Source organism: Muntiacus reevesi, chromosome 2, assembly GCF_963930625.1.
Source record: "Muntiacus reevesi chromosome 2, mMunRee1.1, whole genome shotgun sequence".
Classification (NCBI taxonomy): Eukaryota; Metazoa; Chordata; class Mammalia; order Artiodactyla; family Cervidae; genus Muntiacus; species Muntiacus reevesi.
This window is the reverse complement of record NC_089250.1, coordinates 131,570,221-131,587,912: the sequence shown is the minus strand read 5'-3', so window position 1 is coordinate 131,587,912 and position 17,692 is coordinate 131,570,221. Positions and strand designations below refer to the sequence as shown.

Here is a 17,692-nt window from a genome sequence, read left to right as displayed (position 1 = left end):
ACATAGATAAAGTGTATGTGTGAATATATCTATTGAAATTGAAACTGAAGTCTGATAGTTTCTAATAGTAATTCTGGTTTTGGCAGCCCAATTTGATAAAAATGGGTTTGACTAAGGTCTGTGGATATTTTTTTGTAAATCTAACATACAGATTCTTCTGCTTAAGGTTTTGGCCAAAATAAATTTGAAATGTGTGTACAGTATACAGAAATTTAGAAAATACAATTTTTCCAAGTATTTCAGCATGTAAGAGCTTTAGATGTCCTCTTTTGAAACACGCGAAGTGTTTGCTTTAGCAGCACATATACTAAAATTGGAATAATACAGAGATTAACATGGCCCCTGCATAAGGATGATACTTAAATTTGTGAAGCACTCCATAGTTTTATTTATTTTCAAGGAAGCAATGGAGAAACAGACATAGAGAACAGACTTATGGTCATGGGGAGAGGGGAGAAGAGGGTGAGATATATGGAGAGAGTAACATGGAAACTTACATTGCCATATGTAAAATAGATAGCCAACGGGAATTTGCTGTGTGTCTCAGGGAACTCAACAGGACCCTGTATCAACCTAGAGGGGTGGGATAAGGAGGGAGTTAAAGAGGGAAGGGACATGTGTATACCTATAGCTGATTCATGTTGAGGTTTGACAGAACACAACAAAATTCTTTAAAGCAATTATCCTTCAATTGAAATATAAATTAATTAAAAAAAACACACACACACACAAGGAAATAGAAAATTCTTTTAGGGGTTTCAGGAGCCAGAGCTTGTGAGGACCACTGGTCTGTATTATCCTTGAGGTGTGATATGCCTGCCTGACAGCAAGTGCCTCTGCCCTCAGAGAGCCCCAGAGTCTACTCCTTGTTTTGTGCCTCCTGCATCTTTACTTCCACCCCACTCCCCAGCTTCAGGATCTTGCCATTTCCATCACTCAGCCCCCATATCACTTCCTCTATGACCTAGCTGATTGATTGATTTTGTATTTAGTAGTTGCCTGGTGATTTGAAGATAGAGTGTGAGTGGTAGAGCAAAATTTTCATCAGGCAAGGGTTGAAGAAGAGGAGGATTTATAGTGCAGGTTACTGATCACCTCTCCTGTGTCAGGGCGATGTGATGACTGCAACTGGAATCCAAAGATGTGAATTCACATCCTGTATCGGCAGCTTACTAGCTCTTTGAACTTCCCTGAACCTCGATTTCATCATTTGTAAACTTAGGGTTCTGTGTGTGAAACTCTAAGATGGTACAAGTGATACAGGGAGGAACAGAATGGGACTCGAACACCAAATTGACATATGTTCATTAAATAGTAAGTTCCAGAATAGAAGAGTGTATCAAGTTTAAGAGGAAGAAATAAATTAAGCCCTTGACTCCATCTGTGTGATCACTGTTGGGATAATTAATGGCTTTTCAGCACTCTGCAGTTTTCACAGCAGTATCATACATTTCCTCCGCGTATGGCTTCCACATCCTGGGAAGTAGGTTCTCGGCAGGAAGATGAGAAAAGGCATGCCCCCCACCCAGTCATCTGTGCCAAAAGGAAACAGTTGTACAATGATGGGATACCAGGAGACTGAGCCTCATTGGTTAAAGCAGAGATGTCAAGAGCCAGCTCCAAGTTCAGTTCAGTCGCTCAGTCATGTCTGACTCTGCGACCCCATGGACTACAGCACGCCAGGCCTCCCTGTCCATCACCAACTCCCGGAGTTTACCCAAACCCATGTCCATTGAGTCAGTGATATCATCCAACCATCTCATCCTCTGTTGTCCCCTTCTCCTCCTGCCCTCAATCTTTCCCAGCATCAGGGTCTTTACAAATGAGTCAGTTCTTCGCATCAAGTGGCTAAAGTATTGGAGTTTCAGCTTCAACATCAGTCCTTCCAATGAACACCCAGGACTGATCTCCTTTAGGATGGACTGGTTGGATCTCCCTGCAGTCCAAGGGACTCTCAAGAGTCTTCTCCAACACCACGGTTTAAAAGCATCAATTCTTCTGCCCTCAGCTTTCTTCACAGTCCAACTCTCACATCCATACATGACCACTGGAAAAACCTTGCCTTGACTAGCTGGACCTTTGTTGGCAAAGTGATGTCTCTGCTTTTTAATATGCTGTCTAGTTGGTCATAACTTTCCTTCCAAGGAATAAGCATCTTTTAATTTCATGGCTGCAGTCACCATCTGCAGTGATTTTGGAGCCCAAAAAAATAAAGTCAGCCACTGTTTCCACTATTTCCCCATCTATTTCCCATGAAGTGATGGGACCAGATGCCATGATCTTAGTTTTCTGAATGCTGAGCTTTAAGCCAACTTTTTCACTCTCCTCTTTCACTTTCATCAAGAGGCTCTTTAGTTCTTCTTCGCTTTCTGCCATAGGGTGGTGTCATCTGAATATCTGAGGTTATTGATATTTCTCCCAGCAATCTTATTTCCAGTTTGTGCTTTCTCCAGTCCAATGCTTCTCATGATGTACTCTGCATATAAGTTAAATAAGCAGGGTGACAATATACAGCCTTGATGTACTCCTTTTCCTATTTGGAACCAGTCTGTTGTTCCATGTCCAGTTTTAACCATTGCTTCCTGACCTGCATACAGGTTTGTCAAGAGGCAGGTCAAGTGGTCTGGTATTCCCATCTCTTTCAGAATTTTCCACAGTTTATTGTGATCCACACAGTCAAAGGCTTTGGCATAGTCAATAAAGTAGAAATAGATGTTTTTCTGGAGCTCTTTTGCTTCTTCGGTGATCCAATGGATGTTGGCAATTTGATCTCTGGTTCCTCTGCCTTTTCTAAAACCAGCTTGAACATCTGGAATTTCACGGTTCGTGTACTGTTGAAGCCTGGCTTAGAGAATTTTGAGCATTATTTTACTAGTGTGTGAGATGAGTGCAATTGTGCGGTAGTTTGAGCATTCTTTGGGATTGCCTTTCTTAGGGATTGGAATGAAAACTGATCTTTTCCAGTCCTGTGGCCACTGCTGAGTTTTCCAAATTTACTGGCATATTGAGTGCAGCACTTTCACAGCATCATCTTTCAGGATTTGAAATAGCTCAACTGGAATTCCATCACCTCCACTTGCTTTGTTCGTAGTGATGCTACCTAAGGCCCACTTGACTTCACATTCCAGGATGTCTGGCTCTAGGTGAGTGTGAGTGATCACAGCATCGTGATTCTCTGGGTCATTAATATCTTTTTTGTACAGTTCTTCTGTGTATTCTTGCCACCTCTTCTTAATATCTTCTGCTTCTGTCAGGTCCATACCATTTCTGTCCTTTATTGAGCCCATCTTTGCATGAAATGTTCCTTTGGTATCTCTAATTTTCTTGAAGAGATCTCTAGTCTTTCCCATTCTGTTGTTTTTCTCTAACAACATTTCTTTGCATTGATCGCTGAGGAAGGCTTTCTTATCTCTCCTGGCTATTCTTTGGAACTCTGCATTCAAATAGGAATATCTTTCCTTTTCTCCTTTGCTTTTTGCTTCTCTTCTTTTCACAGCTATTTGTAAGACCTCCTCAAACGGCCATTTTGCTTTTTTGCATTTCTTTTCCATGGGGATGGCCTTGATCCCTGTCTCCTGTACAATGTCACGAACCTCTGTCCAAAGTTCATCAGGCATTCTGTCTATCAGATCTAGTCCCTTAAATCTACTTTCACTTCCACTGTATAGTCATAAGGGATTTGATTTAGGTCATACCTGAATGGTCTAGTGGTTTCCCCCACTTTCTTCAATTTAAGTCATTTGGCAATAAGGAGTTCATGATCTGAGCCACAGTCAGCTCCCGGTCTTGTTTTTGCTGACTGTATAGAGCTTCTCCATCTTTGGCTGCAAAGAATAGAATCAGTCTGATTTCAGTGTTGACCATCTGGTGATGTCCATGTGTAGAGTCTTCTTTTGTGTTGTTGGAAGAGGATGTTTGCTATGACCAGTGTGTTATCTTGCCAGAACTCTATTAGCCTTGGCCCTGCTTCATTCTGTACTCCAAAGCCAAATTTGCCTGTTACTCCAGGTATCTCTTGACTTCCTACTTTTGCATTCCAGTCCCCTATAATGAAAAGGACATCTTTTTGGGTGTTAGTTCTAGACGGTCTTGTAGGTCTTCATAGAACCATTCAACTTCAGCTTCTTCAGCATTACTGTTCAGGGCATAGACCTGGATTACCGTGATATTGAATGGTTTGCCTTGGAAATGAACAGAGATCATTCTATTGTTTTTGAGATTGCATCCAAGTACCGCATTTTGGACTGTTTTGTTGACTATGATGACTACTCCATTTCTTCTGAGGGATTCCTGCCCACAGTAGTAGATATAATGGTCATCTGAATTAAATTCACCCATTCCAGTCCATCTTAGTTTGTTGATTCCTAGAATGTTGATGTTCACTCTGGCCATCTCCTGTTTGACCACTTCCAATTTGCCTTGATTCATGGACCTAACATTCCAGGTTCCTATGCAGTATTGCTCTTTACAGCATCTAACCTTCCTTCTATCACCAGTCCCATCCACAACTGGGTGTGTTTTTTTTGCTTTGGCTCCATTCCTTCATTCTTTCTGGAGTTATTTCTCCACTGATCTCCAGTAGCATATTGGGCACCTACTGATTTGGGGAGTTCATCTTTCAGTGTCCTATCTTTTTGCCTTTTCATACTGTTCATGGGTTCTCAAGGCAAGGATACTGAAGTGGTTTAACATTCCCTTCTCCAGCGGACCACATCTGTCAGACGTTTCCACCATGACCCGTCTATCTTGGGTGGCCCCACATGGCATGGCTTAGTTTCATTGAGTTAGACAAAGTTGTGGTCCATGTGATCAGATTGGCTAGTTGTCTGTGATTGTGGTTTCAGTCTGTCTGCCCTCTGATGCCCTCTCTCAGTCCCTACTATCTTACTTGGGTTTCTCTTACCTTGGATGTGGGGTATCCCTTCACAGCTGCTCCAGCAAAGTGCAGCCACTGCTCCTTACCTTGGAAGTTGGGTAGCTCCTCTCGGCCACCGCCCCGACCTTGGACATGGGCTAGCTCCTCTCTGCCACTCCTGCGCCATTGCAGACACTGCCCCTTCCAAATAGGCACCTTTCCAAAGCCCTTCTGCAGGGAGTTCTTTGCTAGTCTCTCCATTTCCCCATCAGAGAAGGAGGTGCCTGGTTCTCTGCTAAGAGCCAAGGCTAAGTCAACAATGGGTGAGAAAAATGGAGAACATGTCAAATATCGAGTGCAAATACCCTGTTGAGAGGAATGGGAAGAACTAAGCTTACATGGACCATCTCTCAGGGCAGGCATCAGGGAAGGAGGAGTATCCCTGAAAAAATGGTCATAGGAATTTTGGTATGGCCAGTTTTCCATTCCCAGGATCAAGACTCCAAATCAGGAGGACAACTACCCCATGTCACCAGACATGAATGTGTGAGGCCACCCTAAAGAGATGGATCTGTGACACCCAGGCTCCCTGCAGTACAGGGTGCTTCTGGCTGTGACTCTCAGCTAATTTCCCATTCAGATGAGGGAATTTTCCCCAAACTTTTCCAAAAGATGTCCCCCAGGACAGCAGTGTTATCTGAGACTATACATGAGAAATGCCTCATTGGTGGCTTAAGAGGTGGTTTGTGTAGTGACAACGATGTATTGAAGAAAAAGTTTATTTTGGCTGACTGGAGCAAATTGTGCATAGATCTTCCAACTTAACATTCCTTTGGTTGCTTGAAATCAGCCATGGTAGGAGTAGTTTTTGTGTTGTGTGCTTTTTTCAAAAATTGAAGTATAGTTGATTTATAATGTGTTAGTTTCAGGTGTACAGCACAGTGATTCAGTTGCACACACACACACACACACACACACACACACACATTCTTCAGACTCCTTTTCCTCGTAGGTTTCCTGTGTTATTCAGTAAATCCTTACTGGTTACCTATATTATATTATATTGTAGAGTGTATATATTAATCCCAAACTCCCAATTTATCCCCTGCCCTTTCTGCTTTGGTAACCAAAAATTTGTTCTGTGTCTGAATCTCATTCTGTTTTGAAAATAAGTTTATTTGTTTTTTAGATTTCACATATAAGCAACATCATGTGGTATTTATCGTTCTCATGTCTGGCTTACTTCACTTAGCATGATAATATTTAGGTCCATCCATGTTGCTACAAATGGCTTTATTTCATTCTGTTTTATGGATGAATAATTGTCTGCCTAACTTCCTATATAGGAAAGACACCTCACAGGAGGTTAACTCTCTGACTAGTGTTTCCTTATGTCTTCTCAGAGTGGGGAGGCCTCTGAGAATTCCCTTTACAGAAGGCATTAATTCACTCACAGGTCTTAAAGTTCCTCCTCTACTCATGCCAAGTCAAGGGAAATTTTTGTTGTGGAAAATAGGAGATCTCCTCATGGGTTAGACTAAAGTATGAGAGGAATTGTTCATTAGTTCTTGGTAAAAGTTTCTATACCAAAAAAAGGGTAATTGTGAAGCAATCCTATTTAATAATTTTTAAGTGCACTTACCATGTGGTTCTCAATTAATCCTCACAACAACCTTTAGAGGTTATGACTATTTCTGTTTTACAGATGAGGGACTGGAAGCATAGAGAAGTAAGTGACTTCCTCTCGTTAGGGCAGTAGTGGGATTTGAACTTAAGAAATCGTGAGCCAAACCCGTATTCTAAACCACAGTTATTTATCCTCTCCATGCAAATTTGATGTGCATGCATGTTCAGTCATGTCCAACTCCTTGTGACTCCAAGGAAAGGGCTAAAACTCCAGCCCCTTTCCTTTGTATATGAGACCCCACTTTTGTTGCATGAAAACCTTTCTCAACCAGCAGCAGAACAGTAGATTTCATAATTTAATGGAGTCTTTCATGTATCTCATTAAGTGCGAACTTCAGACACAGAGCCGAGGTTGGAAGATGGAATGTGAAACTTCAGGTTTCAGGTCCAGAGCAGAGGTTGGAAGATGGAACGTAAACATCAGGTTTCAGCTTACTCAGCTGTGGTCCATTAGGCAAAACAGAAGTCATTCCTCCCAGTGTTTCTTATGCAAAAGTAAAACAACACTCTTGTGCAACCATGTTTTCACCTTTCTTCCTTTTCTGGATTCTGCCAGAAATCTTGAACAAGGTTGTTATACTTTTAGGCGAAATTAAGTCTATTTCTCTCCCATATGCATTTTTTTTTTTTTCCCAATTTGCAAGAATCTTGGAAGAACTGCTATATCCATGAGATTTTTGTTTTGTGTTGTAGTCGCAAACATTAACTTCAGGTTTCTCTCTAATGCTTTTAGACCTGCCTGAATAGCCAGTACTCAAATTGAATTCGTTTTAACAATTTGTTTTCCCACATCTCCTTGGGTTAGTGGCATCAAATTCTCTCAGTCTTAAAAAAATTAAAGTGATGTCTGGTTTCCCCCAGTCCTTCACCTCCCACATTGAAAAATTGTCAAATCCTGGTGACAAGCTTCACCAATCCTTCTCAAACATATTCCTCTTTCCATTCCCACTGCCACCTCCATGTACCACCTTGGTTCTGCTTCCCTCCCAAATGGGATTTCACCTTTCTTTTTAAATGGTTTTCCATCTCTAACCCCAGGTTCCAAAATGTATTTTTAGCTTCCAAAATATTTTTCAGCATCCTTTTTTTTTCTTATTACCAACTTTTAAAAATTGAAGTAAAATTCATTTATAATGTTGTCTTAATTTCTACTATACAGCAAAGTGATTTAGATATATATACATTCCTTTTTAAAATATTTTTTCCATTATAGCTTATCATAGAATATTGAATATAGTTCTCTGTGCTATACAGTAGGACCTTGTTCATCCATTCTATACGTAAAAGCTTACATCTCCTAACCCCAACCTCTCTTTACATCCCTTCCTTCTCTGACTAGTTTTTTTGTTTTTCATTTTAATTTTTATTATTTTCTATGTCTGTGAGTGTACTTCAGAAAATAATTTTGAATCAAGGAAGCAATGGATTAAATCAGCGGTTACAACTTGTGGTTGACATGTGTTAAGTTTGTCACATGTAGTACTGACCTAAATAATGATAAAATATTTATTCAGAATTGTTTGCCTGCATTTGAAATCAAGAAATTAAGATTAACACTGATATAACTGGCTTTTTGGACATAAAGTTTATCATACTAAGTGAAGTCAATGAAAGACAAATATCACATGATATCTCATATGTGGAATCTAAAAATATGATACAAATGAACTTATTAACAAAACAGAAACAAACTCACAGACATAGAAGACAAACTTATGATTACCTGAGGGGAAGAGAAGGGAGAGATAAATTAGAAGTTAGGGATTAACATACTCACTTCTATAATATAAAATAGATAAACAACAAGGACCTGTTACAGCATAGGTTGCTATATACAATATCTTGTAATAAGCTATGATTAAAAAGAATCTGAGAAATATGTATATGTATGTATTTGCTTGTGTATATGTATCATGGAATCACTTTGCCATACATCTGAAAGTAACACAACATTATAGATCAATTTTACTTTACCTACTGACTTTTCTTTAAAAAATGAGAAAATCTGTCAACACCAGGCTTTCATCCCCTTCAATGAGCACACACTTTCTGACTGGGACAGTCCTCACTGATCCCGTTTTCGCCTCAACACCCAGTGTTGCTATGATGCACCTATCTGGCAGATGTCTTTGAGTTTCAGTCAGCTAAAGCACACCCCAATCCTTGGGAGAGTTGCTGATAAACATGCCCACTTATTTATTTACACCTTCAATGTGCGTATGATGTAGGCAGTCTCCTTCCTGGGCAAGATTTTAAGCATTGCTTAGCATCTCATTTTCTCCTCTACAAATTGGGTTTGTTTTTTCTCCCTGCAAAGACTTTTCAAGGATAATTTGGCTTATGACCTGCTTAAACTAGAGCAAGATGTTTTCTTTTGTTTCATAATTCAGTTTGATTATGGCAGGAATTGTGGTTTGGCTAGAGATGTCCTCTCCCAGCAGTGCTGGCAGGCCTGTCAGCAACATCATGCCAATTTTCTGACTTTTTTTTCTCCCTTTAATGGTGCTGTTAAGGGCCTACATAAAACCTGCTATTGGTGGCCTCTTTCAAGATATTCTGAGGTAGTTTTTCAGCAGTGTGAGGTAAGATTGGAAGCCCTTTTTCTTTTGTTTTGGTTGACTACTCATTCTATTTAAAAGACATATAGCTCAGTGGTTTGGTTTTTGAAAGAAATAGTTCCTTAGCCAATGCATAATTCCAGGTTTTAAAAAGAAACTCACTAAGGCTGATTAATGTTCAGCAAGAATGCATTGATGTAAACAGACCAGTTGTTTACCCCGGCATATCTTTAAATTTGTCAGGAATCAGGCTGAACCTCAGCAATTAAATCTTTTGAATATACCAACCTGGGAATTGACATGCTGGAATGGAAAAAATATGAATTTTCCATCCTGTCTTTATCTGTGGACTCATTTTTTAGGCAATAGGTTGCACAACTTGGTCACAACCCTATGTTACATTGTGGTATCTGTCCTTTTAGGGAAACACCAATATCCTTATCAAATTCAGGATAACTTTGATCTCTTATGATGCATCCAAGGTTTAGCTCACCTGGGCATGAAGAGGCAGCTCAGTCTGTTTACTGATTAGAGAAATTAATAAGCAGGTAGAACCTGCTCTGTTCCATTAGACATGACTACACTAGTTGATGCCTCAATTTTTCTAAAAGTACCATATGATCTGATTATTGATGGGTTGGTTGGTTAGGAGCTTAACCAAGTTGGAATCAGGTGAGCACTGTCTGCCTCATGTTGCCAAGAAAAAAAAACAAAAACTATTTTCAGTGGTGTTTTTCATTTGATGATGCCTAAGATTGGCTCTAGGTGAGTGATCACACCGTTGTGATTATCTGAGTCGTTAAGATCTTTTTTGTGCAGTTCTTCTGTGTATTCTTGCCACCTCTTCTTAATATCTTCTGTTTCTGTTAGGTCCATACCATTTCTGTCCTTTATTGAGCCCATCTTTGCGTGAAATGTTCCCTTGGTATCTCTAATTTTCTTGAAGAGATCTCTAGTCTTTCCCATTCTGTTGTTTTCCTCTGTTTCTTTGCATTGATTGCTGAGGAAGGCTTTCTTCTCTCTCCTGGCTATTCTTTGGAACTCTGCATTCAAATGGGAATATCTTTCCTTTTCTCCTTTGCTTTTTGCTTCTCTTCACAGCTATTTGTAAGGCCTCCTCAGACAACCAGTTTGCCTTTTTGCATTTCTTTTCCATGGGGATGGTCTTGATCCCTATCTCCTATACAGTGTCACAAATCTCTGTCCATAGTTCATCAGGCACTCTATCAGATGTAGTCCCTTAAATGTATTTGTCACTTCCACTGTATAGTCATAAGGGATTTGATTTAGGTCATACCTGAATGGTCTAGTGGTTTTCCCTACTTTCTTCAGTTTAAGTCTGAATTTGGCAATACAGAGTCTGAGCCACAGTCAGCATGGTGTTGGAGAAGACTCTTGAGAGTCCCTTGCACTGCAAGGACCTCCAACCAGTCCATCCTAAAGGAGATCAGTCCTGGATGTTCATTGGAAGGACTGATGCTGAAGCTGAAACTCCAATACTTTGGCCACCTCATGCGAAGAGTTGACTCATTGGAAAAGACCCTGATGCTGGGAGGGTTTGGGGGCAGGAGGAGAAGGGGATGACAGAGGATGAGATGGCTGGATGGCATCACCGACTCGATGGGCATGAGTTTGAGTAAACTCTGGGAGTTGGTGATGGACAGGGAGGCCTGGCATGCTGCGATTCATAGGGTCGCAAAGAGTCGGACACGACTGAGTGACTGAACTGAACTGAAGATTGGCTCAGTGGATAACAAATCCACCTGCAATACAGGAGACACAGGAGATGCTGGTTTGATCCCTGGCTCAGGAAGATCCTTTGGAGGAAGAGATGCAACCCATACCAGTATTCTTGCCTGGAGAATACCATGGACAGAGAAGCCTGACAGGCTACAGTCCATGGGGCTGCAAAGAGTTGGACACAACTAAACATGCAAGCATGTCCTTGTCCAAGAGTAGATTAGCAGGGTTGACACCATTTTTTTTAACCTAGTTGAATTATTCACTCAGTGTGACTTTTTCATACCCTGCATTTATCCTTTAAAAAAATTATCTTTGTATCACAAAAATAATACATGATCATTGCACAAAAATTAAATATTTAAGTAAAATGCAGAAAATAAAAATTCTCCAAATCCCAACTTAATAAAACCTTGTAGCATTTGGAAACAGATTTGTTTGTTTTTGTCTCCATCTTCATTTTTATTTTTTTTAATAACTTTAAAACATGGAGTTCTTTCTTTTAAACCCCAAACTTAAAAAAAAAAATCTTGGAGGAAAATGTTTTCAAATATGGTACACATTCTTCTGCTGACTTACAGACTGTTAAACAAAAAGGACTCAAGCTGTTTCTCTGATCACTGACTATTGTCATAGACTGAGTCATTTTTCATTTGAGCCCTCTTTCAGCTATCACTTTTGCTACCTGTGTGCTTGCTTCTAGAAACAATCTGTGATTGGAAGACAAAGAATGGTTGATTAGAACTTTATGTAAATTAAAAATCACCAAGCCCTGCATGAGCTGAAGAGACTCTCCTATGGTATAAAATGCATGGATTTCCTTTCATAAGTTTCTGTGACCTGGGAGCCTTTTATATTTCTTCCCCATTTTAGCCATGTCTTAGAGTTGAGAGTACATGAAATATGATCTCTAAATTTGAGAAATTTTAATATATTTCAAAATGTTATGTTGAGCATCCTTTGATATACCCTTTCATCATTTGGATGTCTTTGGGGAAAAAACATCTATATATTTCCCCTGCTTATTTTTAAATTGAATTGTTTGTTTTTTGTTGTTGAGTTGTATGAGTTCTTTATATTTTGGATATTAACTTCTTATCTAACATATGGTTTGCAAATATTTTCTCCTGTTCTGTAGGCTGTCTTCTCATTTTGTTGATTGTCTCATCTGCTGTTTGGAAGCTTTTCCATTTGCTGTAGTCCCATGTATTGATTTTTGTTTTTGTTGCTTGTGCTTTTTTTTTTGGTCATATTCAAAAAAATTATTGCCAAGATCAATGATCTTCCCTATATTTCTTCTAGGAGTTTTATAGTTTCAGGTGTTATGTGTAAACCTTTAATCTATTTTGAGTTAATTTGTGTGAGTATTGTGAGATAGGATTTCAATTTCAATTTTCTGTATGTGGAAGTAAAACTATTTGATTCATGGAATTTATTGGACTGAAGGAGATTTTAAAAGAAGATTTATAATTTGGGTAAGGAGTCAGTGTCATTAGCTGATACTAATCAGGTGGCTGTGTTAATCAAGATGGAGGGGGTCTTTGCCATGGTAAAATCTTTATTTGCTTAACACATAGGCATTTACTTCTTTATGCAAAGCACACTCCCGTCTGAGGACTCTGAGGTAGACTTCTTCCAAATGGTGCCTCGGAGATCTTGTAACCTGGGGAATATGCAGTTACTGGGGTCACCACAGCAGGGAGATCATGGAGAACTCACACTTGCTCTCAAATGCCTCCACATTAATACTTCAGTCCAGAGATGACACCCATCAATGCCATCTCCAGTCCATTAACCAATGAAATGTCTGCCAGAGGGCTGGAAAGTGTGAACTTCCTGTGTGTCTGCAGAGGAATGGAGAGTCAGATATGGATGAGTATGAAGTCTCAATGACAGTGACTTTGGGCAAGTAACTTATCTATATGACATGGGGGTTGGACTAGATGATTTTAGAATCCTTACCTCTTCTCACAATTCCTGAGTCTAAATATTTGACCTCCTATTAGCCTTGGTTTTTTTAAAAAATATTTCTTTATATATTTATTTGACTGTGTTGGGTATTAATTGCAGCACTTGGGACCTTTTGTTTGGCCCATGGATTCTCTAGCTGTGGTGCATGGGCTTAGTTGCTCTGTGGCATGTGGAATCCTAGCTCCCCAACCAGGGATCAAACCCATGTCCCCTGAATTGCAAAGCAGATTCTCAACCACTGGACCACCAGGGAAGACCCAGATCTGTGCTTTTGACTACTTTGTAGGAATTATTTGATTGTTACCCTAAGGAGGTTGGTCTTCCCTGGTCACTCAATCGGTAAAGAATCTGCCTGCAGTGCAGGAGACCTGAGTTTGATCCCTGGGTTGGTAAAATCCCCTGGAGAAGGAAATGGCAAACTACACCAGTATCCTTGCCTAGAAAATCCCATGGACAGAGGAGACTAGTGGGATGCAGTCAGGCACGACTGAGTGGCTAACATTTTCACTTTCACTAAGGAGGTCGGATATGTTAATACTATTAATAGTAAAAGACTTTTATTGCATGGTGTAGCTGATGGTCAAGCTGGAGGGCTCTGAAGACAGATGATCTGGTTTTGAATCCAGCTTCATCTCCTACTGGCAGTAGGACTCTTGGCTATTTGTTTAACTTCTCTATGATTGTTTTTCTTTTCATTCAAATGGAAAATAGGGATAGGAATAATAACATCCTTAAAGTATGAGTATTAAATGAGGCCGGTTGTGTAATGTTTTTAGAAGAGGTCAGAAACATACGAAGAGTTCAATAAGTTAGTTTCATGTTATTTTTTATTATTATTTTAAAAAGATAAGAAGTCCTCCTTGTCCTGTTTTAATAAATTTCTACATGGCAGCAGCTCAGTAGGTTGTCACCCTTTGTGTTGGTGTGATTAGCCAGCCCAACCCATGCAAATCTCCTTAATCTACTGATGTGCAAGTTGGAGTCACAAACCCTACTTATAGGTGATCTGGGTCTTTACACAAGACCATGAACCCTTTGGGATTTGTGTCTCATCTGCTTTAGCTTAGATTTCATCCCTGCCTGCTCCTGTCTTGACTCCATATCTGATGGATCCTGCCTTTGACTCCTGCAAGGTTGAGATTCCTGCCTGGTTCTGACTTCATAGGCTGACCTCCTTGATTCTTGGGGAATCCACTTACCTCCAATGGGACCTCCCTACCCTAATCTCAGCCTCTCAGGATCAAAACCCTTCCTCAGCTTCAGGTTCACACTGAGGCTTGGTCTTGGCCTCACACAGTGGAGGGAGTATCAGACAGATACCCCTCTCAATTCATTGGCCCTACCATTTGAGTTTGGCTATCTCAGAGGCCACCTAAGCTTATAACCATCCCAAATCAATATCAAACCCACAATGTTAAGTTCTCCTGCAGACATTTTATCACTCCAGGTAGAACACATGAGTAAGAACTTTTTCTTCTTTCCCCTGGATCTTAAGTGGGTTATCCTTGGGAAAAAATCAGACAAATTGCAGCAAGAAAGAGCATGAGAATTGGTATGTATTTGCTCTATAGCATAGGGATGGCCTGCTTTCCTTCCCCTTTGCTTTTTGGCTGATCCAAGGCAGGGGAGGGGGTGGGGGTGGGAGAAGGAGTGGAATCCTCTGTGAATGGTTCAAGTACATTTGCTACAGGCAGGGGGAGACAGTAGTTCTCACCAGGCAAGCTTCCTCCTCAGGCTGGTTCTGCTTAATACAAGAAAGACAGGGCACTTAAAAAAAAATTTGGTTATCTCTCTTTTTAAAAAATTTTATTTCATTTTGGTTATGCTGGGTCTTCATGTTGGCTCATGGATTCTTTGTTGCTGTTTAGGTTTTCTCTAAAGGAGTGGAGGGCTGCTCTCTAGTTGCAGAGCATGGATTCTAGAGTGCACAGGCTCTGTATTTGTGGCACTTTTAGTTTCTGACCAGGGATCGAACCTATGTTCTCTGCATTGGCAGGGGATTCTTAACCACTGGGACACTAGGGAGGTTCTGACAATGTGCTTTTTTTTTTTTTTTTTTTTTTTTTTTTTTTTTTTTTACTTATCAAGATGAGTTAATATCTTATTATCAAGATAATATCTTTTTTTTTTTTTTTTTTTTTTTTTTTTAATATTATTTTATTAGTTGGAGGCCAATCACTTTACAACATTTCAGTGGGTTTTGTCATACATTGACATGAATCAGCCATATAGTTACATGTATTCCCCATCCCGATCCCCCCTCCCACCTCCCTCCCCACCCGACTCCTCAGGGTCCTCCCAGTGCACCAGGCCCGAGCACCTGACTCATGTATCCCACCTGGACAATGTGCTTTAGTGTCAAGTTCCCATTGGTCCTAGAGAACATTGAGTCCCATTGGACTTTGATAAGCAAGTTGCCGTCTGTTTCTTTGGTCCTTTTTTTCCCCAAGTTCTAGCAAAGGATTGTGTTGGGATTTTTCCTGGTGGCCCGTGGTTAAGACTCTGCACTCCCAATTCAGGGAGCACAAGTTTGATCCCTAATTGGGAAACTAAGATCCCAGATGTGGTGAGGTACAGCCAAAACCTCAAGAGCAACGAAAAGGACAGTGAGGTCCTTTTCCCCACAAGTGCACAGTTCAGGTGGGAGATGCTATGCATCTGAGATTTATGTGGAAGGAAAAATTACACCAAAGATATTGTCCTTCGTCCCTGAAATCATCATGATAAATGCAGCTGTAGCCCGCTTTCCTCCAATCAGCCTTCATAATCTTGTATGGCAAGCAGTTCAAATTTGTCACTGCCAAATGCAGTAGATTCTTATGTGTGGTTTTGGAAAGAGACAAATCATCAGGAAAATTTCCAAATGCTCTGCCAAGTTATATAGCTCCACACTGTTTATCTAACGGTAGAGAAATAGGGAAGTTTGGCAATTCCAATTTTATTTAAATTTTAAAATCCTATGGAAGTTTTGAAAATAGCAAAAAACCTCCTCCCCAAGGTTGAGTGTGTCAGACTCTAATAGGGAGATCCATAGAACCAAGCTTGAGGAATACACCAAGAAAACGACTGTGCTATAAGGTTTTAAAGGTGCAGAACCTGCCACACTTGGGCAGCCACATTCAATTTAATAACTCATTTGCATCATGCGGTAGAGTTAGCAAAGAACTTAAAAAAAAAAAAATACCTGCTCTCCTCCTTCCTCCCCGCCTCCCGTTGCCGGTAGGACCCATCTCCCGCTGCCGCTGGGACCCTGTGTCATCGCGCGCCGCGAGCACAATGCCCCCCAAAAAGGGAGGTGATGGAATTAAACCACCCCCAGTCATTGGAAGATTTGGAACCTCCTTGAAAATTGGTATTGTTGGATTACCAAATGTTGGGAAATCTACCTTCTTCAATGTACTAACCAATAGTCAAGCTTCAGCAGAAAACTTCCCATTCTGCACTGTGGATCCAAATGAGAACAGAGTAGCTGTTCCTGATGAAAGATTTGACTTTCTTTGCCAGTACCACAAACCAGCAAGCAAAATTCCTGCTTTTCTAAATGTAGTGGATATTGCTGGCCTTGTAAAAAGGGCTCACAATGGGCAAGGCCTGGGAAATGCCTTTTTATCTCATATTAGTGCCTGTGATGGAATCTTTCATTTAACATGTGCTTTTGAAGATGATGATATCACACATGTTGAAAGAAGTGTAGATCCTGTTTGAGATATAGAAATAATACATGAAGAGCTTCAGCTTAAAGATGAGGAAATGATTGGGCCCATTATAGATAAATTAGAGAAAGTGGCTGTGAGAGGAGGAGATAAAAAACTAAAACCTGAATATGACATAATGTGCAAAGTCAAATCCTGGGTTATAGATCAAGAGAAACCTGTTCGATTCTATCATGATTGGAATGACAAAGAGATTGAAGTATTGAATAAACACTTATTTCTGACTTCAGAACCAATGGTCTACTTGGTTAATCTTTCTGAAAAAGACTACATTAGAAAGAAAAACAAATGGTTGATAAAAATTAAAGAGTGGGTGGACAAGTATGACCCAGGTGCCTTGGTCATTTCTTTTAGTGGGGCCTTGGAACTTAGGTTGCAAGAATTGAGTGCTGAGGAGAGACAGAAGTATCTGGAAGTGAACATGACACAAAGTGCTTTGCCAAAGATCATTAAAGCTGGGTTTGCAGCACTCCAACTAGAATACTTTTTCACTGTAGGCCCATATGAAGTGCGTGCATGGACCATCAGGATAGGGATGAAGGCTCCTCAAGCTGCAGGAAAGATTCACACAGATTTTGAAAAAGGACTCATTATGGCTGAAGTAATGAAATATGAAGATTTTAAAGAGGAAGGTTCTGAAAATGCAGTCAAGGCTGCTGGAAAGTACAGACAACAAGGCAGAAATTATATTGTTGAAGACGAAGATATTATCTTCTTCAAATTTAATACACCTCAGCAACCAAAGAAATAAATTTTAATTATTGCTCAGGTAAAATGTACAACTTCCAAAAGGCATATACTTTTTTTTTAATTAAAATTTCTGAAAACTGAAAGGGGAGGTAAAGTTGGGGTGATGGGAATCTTCTACAAACGATTATTTTTATTTGTTTTAAAATTAAAATACTGTGTACCTCCAATGAGACACAAGTTCACTAAATGTGAACAGCTTTGCTTTTCACGTGATTAAGACCCTACTCCAAATTGTAGAAGCTTCTCAGGAACCATATTACTGTCATGATACTTCATTAATCTCCATCATATATGCCAAGCCTGACACATTTGACAGTGAGGACAGTGTGGCTTGCTCCTTTTTGAATCTACAGATAATTCATGTTTTACAGCACTCCAGATGTCTACACTCAATAACACATTTGACAAAACAAAACAAA

General features: G+C 40.0%; 1 non-coding gene and 1 pseudogene across 1 annotated transcript; both read left to right on the top strand.

Moving 5' to 3' along the window:
- The first annotated feature begins 283 nt into the window (after positions 1-283).
- Positions 284-387, top strand: LOC136162112 (U6 spliceosomal RNA). The gene has a single exon (XR_010661959.1). It is a non-coding gene; the product is annotated as a U6 spliceosomal RNA (small nuclear RNA).
- A 15,643-nt stretch (positions 388-16,030) lies between these two features.
- On the top strand, positions 16,031-17,274 carry LOC136158207 (obg-like ATPase 1 pseudogene; annotated as a pseudogene).
- The last annotated feature ends 418 nt before the right edge of the window (positions 17,275-17,692 follow it).